Below are 7,452 nucleotides of genomic sequence, written 5' to 3'. Positions count from 1 at the left end.
GCATTTCACATCAAACCACTGTTAATGACTTGTATGTACCTTAATGATTTAATTTCTCAGATATGTTGAAAAGTCAGCAGGATTCCCCTTTAACCACTTGCATTTTTTTTCCTTGTAGCTTTGGTAACGGCACTCCTCTGTTTTGGCAACAGGGTGAATAATAATAACAGCTGGTTGTCACATTCTTGCTGCACAGGAAACCATCTCCCTCATGGGCCAGAAAGGTGTGATAAATTCTGCGAAAAAAAAAGCTCACACCTCTTCCTTTCATGATTCAAACAGTTGGTGAAGTGGTGAAGGGTAAACCCCATTGTAGTAACTCATTTGGAGCTCTGCAGTCTGAGTGTCATGTTCGTTCCAACTGTACTCTTGGCTGAATTCCTCTTTTACTAAATAATTTTGGCAGTGAATTGCAGAAAAAAATCAGGCATAATTAGAACCAATCCAGTAGAAACTGAGTAATAAGCTCCATTGCATTGTTTATACATACTCCAGAGTGGGAACACCCTGTTGGTGCTGTCAGCTCAGTGGCACCCTTTTGTGGCCAGTGAGCAGAAATGCACACGTCATTCTGTCTTCCTGTATTTATGTATGTATGTATTTACTTATTTATTTTTAGATAATTGCCTCACTGGTCATGCTGAGAGACCATGCATCTTTCCTTTGAAGATCTACCCTCCTACAATGTTTAGATCGTTTAGGTGTAGGTTGAAACTCTAAATGGTGAGTTGAACTTTAAAAGAAGATTTGGATGACCTTAATGTAACAGCATGACTGGTCAGGAATTTATTAAGTAATTTGTTTGTATTAGATTGTATTAGATACTCCTGGATATTTCATACATGGCCATGTATGTCTTATGCCTTCTTGCTGATTAGTGACCAAAGGCCTATGAATCATAGGCATACAAGACTGCTATACTAATATGCTGTATGGTACTTTGTCAGCTTGAAGCACCCATTTAATGAAAAACTGAATTTTCCCTGCTTGTTTTTAAGAAAATAGATTGATGTATACATTTATAATATTCTGAAATGTACCAGGGATTCTACCGTCTATACAGGTCATGGTGTAGAAGAACGGACATTATGCTGTAAAAAAAGGCCATTGTGAATTAGCTGTTTTGTGTATTCACATTTGCATACATCCAACTATTTAGCCTGTAGCAGTTCAGCCCCGCCCATTCACGTTGAAGTTTTTAGGAGTGTTTTAGCCTGGACTGCTTTTCTCATTTACATACATTGATCTTACAAGCACAGTGACCAAAACGGCCTGTTTAATTCTAAGGGATAAAGAGACTTTGGAAAATGGTTATTTGAAATGAATTATGACTGTTTTTGGTACATAAAACCAAACACATAAGTGTCATAAGTGCACCTCATTGGAAAAAATACAAGAAAGCGGCTCAGATTCTTTTGAAAGGACAATTTCTGAATAGTCTGGCTTAATAAAGGTGAAATTTTCATGCAACTAGTTGCATGTTGTGAGTTGCATGCAACATAGTCTCAGTGCAACTTGATAGTTTCTCAAAGAAATTCAAAAACAATCAAAATTGCACACAACACATCCGATTACTCCATTATACAAGCAAATTAGCGGCTCATATTTTTAAAAATATCCTTTTCGCTATAAAGTCATGTTTGAGGGGTAATTTACATATTTGCAGTATTTTCACCATGTTCATCTGTTTTTTCCAGTTTTCGTTGCTGTTCTCTTTACTCCTATCTCTATATGTGTGTTTTATCTTTCTATTTGTGGTTGTTTACTATATATTTGAGTTTTTTTATCTGTTGTGTGTATGTTAAGCCTTTGAAAGTTAATGTTTAAGTAGCCATTACTATTATGTAATTATATAATTTACTTGATGTCTTGCTCATCCTGTTCTAGAAGCACCACAAGCTCATCAAGGAATGCATCTCAGTCTCCCCTGTGTAAAATTAGGGAACATAAAGAGAAGAAAATGAATCTAGCTAAGTAGATCATGATGATCGCAGGCCAAACAAGAAGCATCTGGCTAGTTTACACAGCTGCTTGCAGAAACAACAGCTTTGAGAAACTTTGTTGTCATGGTTCAGGAAACTGATAGAACAAAAAACTACCAACCTTAAGTGAGTCGGGGCAGGTCTCCTTTTCAACTGCCCATTAACCGATCATCTGGTTTATTTTCTTGTCCGCTGAACTGGTAACACCAGTGGTTTGGAAGTACGCCGTTTGATGTGATCCACATAATGTGTTTTAAAAGAACATTTTTTTCTCTAATTTCTTGGTAGTCTGGCTTTACATAGTGAAATGTTCATGCAACTAGTTGCATGTTGTGAGTTGCATGCAACATAATTTCAGTGCAACTTAAAAGTTGCACAAAGCAATTCAAAAACAATCTTAATTACACATTTGATTACTCTATTAGATAACCAGATTAGCATCACGTATTTTTGTAAATATCCCTCTCCCTATAAAATCATCTGTGAGGTGTGATTTACATATTTGCAGCATTTTTACCAACTACCAACCTTGAGTCAGTCAGGGCGGGTCCCCTTTCAACCACCCATTAAACTACCATTTGTTTCATTTTCTTGTCCACTGAATTTCAATTGGCTGTCTCATGAAACTTGTTCCACGAAGTTGCATCTGAGTTTCAGATGAGTTGCAGGATGCTTTACATCATGTACCCCTCATGAAGTGGGTACATTTACTGACAATACCAAAGTAATTCAGTGGGGACCATCACTTGGCCTGTCACAATTTTTCAATAATTGAACACACAATGATTTGAACTGATTCAATTTTTTTAAACTGACTGTAATTACTTTTTCACATTTGTTAGCTTCTACAATCATAGATTTCCTTCGCAACAACAGAATGTGAGTATGTTTTTCAGAAAGTGAATTGAGTGTGTTTTTCAAAATGTGAATTGGTTGTGTTTTTCAGAATGTGAATTAGGGGTGTTTTTCAGAATGTGAATTAGGGGTGTTTTTCAGAATGTGAATTAGGGGTGTTTTTCAGAATGTGAATTGGGCGTGTTTTATCAGGTGGGTTGACATAAGTACATGTAAGTTAAACAAAGTAGAAAGCGCATTAATTTAGACATCATGGGTCTTACAATGTTATAACTTCTGATCGGTGCTATAACAACTTTAGAGGGCAGCGGTGAATAATGTTTGTTTAGTTGAGCTCAGACTGTGTCTGTCGTCAGGTGGGAGCCAAAAAGTTTCAACCACTAGAAAGGAAGATAATAAGCTAAACAGCCAGTTTGGCCACCTAAGGCTTGTACTGTAATTGTTGCATTCAATGATTAAAACAAAGTGCGACATACAGTGGATCCTGGGGGGTCTGGGTAACCCCTAATTAACCTCTTGGACCCTCTGAATGTCTCAAAATAAAAATAAACTTATGAAGTTATGTTTCCTTGGAGAAAAATAGACACTCAGGGAAATGTCATTGTTTAGCTGCTTCACCCGCAATCAGTGAGCTTCTGTCTTTGATATTCTTAACCAAATAGAGATGCAGCACTGGTCTGCTTTAGGGTGGCGCTGTAGCAAATTAGTTCACCCAGTTGGTCCTTCATAGCCTAGCAACTATAACTATGCCTGGGAAAACTCTGAAAACCTTTACAATATGCCATAGCATATTTGAATATCTGAAAATTGCCCAATTTTGCTGGAGAATGGTGGAAAGAGTGAATTGTTACTCAATTTTCAAACCAAAGACAAAAGAGGAGATGTTTAAGATCTTAATTAATGTGTGGAAGGCTGCATTACCAAACTAGAAAAGAGCATTTCCAAAAGAATGTATTAGCACTGCTATGGCAAGTGAGTTAGCAGCCAGCCGATGCTGGAGTAGCCAACCAACATGGGACCCCCCCCTCAACATTCCAGCGGATATTTCACATACTGGACTAAAAAAGACAATTAACTTGTTAGTCTTAATTATTTACATGCCAATTAATCGTCAGCTAAAATTTCATGACTGTGACAAGCCTAATCAAAGAAGTCCAATACTCAGCCCAAGAGTAGGCCACATAATAGATAAACTGGATGTCTTAGATTTGTTGCAAACACTGACACCACAACATCCAGTTGCTACTGACCATACTTTATTAAACATGAAGAAGATGCACAAGGAGAGAGAGAAAGGAGAGAGGGAGGAACAAAGCAGCAAAGAATAGAAAGGGACATTCAGACTGTTTCAAAGTGAACAGCACAGTCATAACACTTGGAAATACAGTGAACATACTATTCAGGAGTCGACCATTCTCTCCCATTCATGACTCATCTTTCAATGAGAGCATTGGCTGTGTTTAGTGGATATGTAATCATTTATGTAATGACCACATTTCAGAACATCCAACACTCTTGTTCAGACTTCAGTCTGCACATTTAGGCAATTTTAAATAATCTAAAGGTTCTAAAAGACTATGTAGGGGTTCCTCAGGATGTCCCTATAGAGGAATTCCTTCTGGTGTGTGACTGTTCTGTAAAAACACATCAAGAAATTGTCCTAAAACCTATTTGTCACATAGTTCACTAGGAGATTATTGCCTTTTTCAAGCAATGCAGTGGCAGAGTACAGAGGGAGGGCAAGGTCACGGGTCTGTTTTCATTCAAATCTCATTTCTTTTGACACCCCTAACCTGTTCACTCCTACCAAAGCTTGCTGAAAGTTAAATACTTTTTTGTTTTGAAATGCTAGCATCATGAACAAATCCAGCATGAAATGTAATCAAACACTGACCCTTAACACTTAACCCTTAGAAGTCACAGTTATCAACAGGTGATAAATAAATGATGTTGTAATTTGATATTATTATATTGATAACACACTTGTGTGTGTAAATACAAGAAAAGATGTTACGTTATGAATTGAATTTAATGAAAACTTATATGCACAGTGTGGAAATTAAAAAAAAAACATTCTTTAGCCATCAAAAATGTTGATGTTATTTAGTTAATTAGTGTTTTCACATATAGTTCTTCTTAAATGAACCTAAAGTGAACCTGAAAGGGAACCAACTGCAAACGACCTCTGCTTTTTTGTGTTCACAGTGTAAGTAAACTATAAAGAGGACTCAGTCTTCAGTATTTGCCATCGTATATCAGCGCTGCTCTCTTGTCACGAGATTACGGGCATCCTGAGTAGTACCTTATAAATGATCCTTGGTGGTCTGATTTTACCTGCTTATGTACTAGAAGACTGTGGCTGTGCGTATGGTAAGAATGGAGGTCTTCACTATAAAGCACAAGTGGACTGGGGCTTTTTTTGTTTTCACAATGCACAAATCAATCGGACCACAAAAAAGAACTACAGGGAGATTCACTCGAAAGAGGCCCCAAATATTCTGTTATAACTCCCGTTAGGATGAAGCAATCCAAACCAAAAAAATACACTACATAGCTTGACGTATGTGTAATTGATTGCATTATATGCAATGCTGGAAGTGATCTCCGTTTTCTGCCAGACACCTGAAGGGGTACAGGGGTATGCATCCAGAATTTGCAAACGGAGGTTAAACGTTGTAACGGCTGTCCGGCGCCTACCTCATCGCTCCGATGCAGGGGCATCCTAGCTTGTTCGAAGCTCCATATACTGAGGAGCACATTGCATGTTGTTTCATTCACATTGCTTTGTCCTAGTGAGAGTTATTACAGAAAATTTGGGGCCTCTTTCAAGTGAATCTCCCTGTACAAATGAACCAAACTCAGTTTGGTTCGTTTTTGGGGCTGTTTAGAGGGGTCTGAGTTCATTTGACTTGTTCACATATGCACAGAAATCAGTGGTCTGAGTCCACTTCAGACAATGAAATAGCCTACACAGTCCAATGCAGCATCATCCAATTGCGCCTTATAGCCACTGCCATTTACCAAAAGTATTCTTGGGCAGTAGTTTTCTCGTATACTGCAAGGCTGCTCCTAACCTAAAATAAACATGCTTGACTTTCTGCTCAGAAGCTTGTGAGATAACTTGCTTATGCTTTTGTTGTTCTTAGTATGTTCTGATTGCTCTTGATATCAGTTTAATAAATCTTACGTTTACAGCCAATAAATCGGTTCCTGTTCAAATAATAAAACAGCTATAGCTTAGCTATAAACTCATTATACCAGAAACACTGCACAGAATCGGCTAGTATACTAAATAAGCTGACAACATGGATCATAACAAATTCAAATCATATATATGACGTTCAACAAAATATTAATTAAACGTATGAATGTGTTTATATTGAAAGTAAAAGCTGATTCCAGCCAAATACAGAAAACATAAGTGTCATTATATCATTGTTTTTCTATTCCACAGTCTCACTAAGCATGTAGTAGTGTAGACTGAATGTGTCATTATTTTATTATGGTTTACTACCTTGTTGTTGATTGAAAAAAACATTGATTTAAAGTGGACTAAAAATGCAAGGACTCAAGTATTTCCGGCAGGCTTCTATCTTGTTTTACACATTTTTGGTTGGTACAAACACTGCCTCTACATGTAGGTCCTGGCATGAAAAAGCGTGGAAACCCCTGTTGTTGGCTATTATTGTTATTATTAGTCTATTGATAACATTGATATAATATGTTAAACTCTGTCTCTGATTCATGATACTATCATCAATCGGCTCAAGCCTAATGCTGAAACGTTGATATAGAATGGAAATCAAAATGATGTATCTATGTAATTAATCATTTAATTACAATGAAATAATATGGGAAAATGACAATAAATGACTGTGCACGTCTAAGGGTTAAGAGTGCATGTAATTCCCATGATTGCCTTTTTCCGCATTCCTCTTTCTCTCCCTCTCATGTGGAACTTTTCTTCCATTTCCCTTTCAAACTACCGGCAACTTTTGTTCCCACTCTCTTTTTCACACTTCTATCTACCTATGTCTAATATTTTCAAACAAATAAAAAAAAATAAATTCACACATTCATACTGAAACTGCACACTCAACCCTCTTGCTGTAGTTTGAGCAGTCGAGAATTCAGTAGTGACAGACAAGAGGAGGGAAAAAAACACAAGAAATAAATGTCAAAGTAAGAAAACTATACTACTGCACTACCAAACAAACTGGTTAATACAGGTGAGTCCTTCTGTTCTCAATTCAGGAACAGATAATAACCATTCATCTGAGCATTTATTCACAATATAGAGCTATTCAAATATATATTATCATAAATATTTACACAGCACAGACAAATACATTCCTCCATGATTAATATTACTATAATTCATTCCAACTGGTCTCAATCCCTTATATAAGGTATGCATTATAATTCTTGTTTTCTTCTTTTGGTAGTGTGTTCAAGTCATTCTTTATTATAATAAGATAAGCAACCGTTTGGAGTCTGCAGCAGAGAATTCAAAACAAGAGTAGAGAGCGTGGTTAAATGATTTTCTCCTAAGCCCAACACATTTCCCACTGGATATGATATTAACAGCCCAGTCCCAAACGCCCACATGTACCCT

Source organism: Colossoma macropomum, unplaced genomic scaffold (genome assembly GCF_904425465.1).
Source record: "Colossoma macropomum unplaced genomic scaffold, Colossoma_macropomum, whole genome shotgun sequence".
NCBI classification, from domain to species: Eukaryota; Metazoa; Chordata; class Actinopteri; order Characiformes; family Serrasalmidae; genus Colossoma; species Colossoma macropomum.
This window is presented reverse-complemented; position numbering follows the sequence as displayed.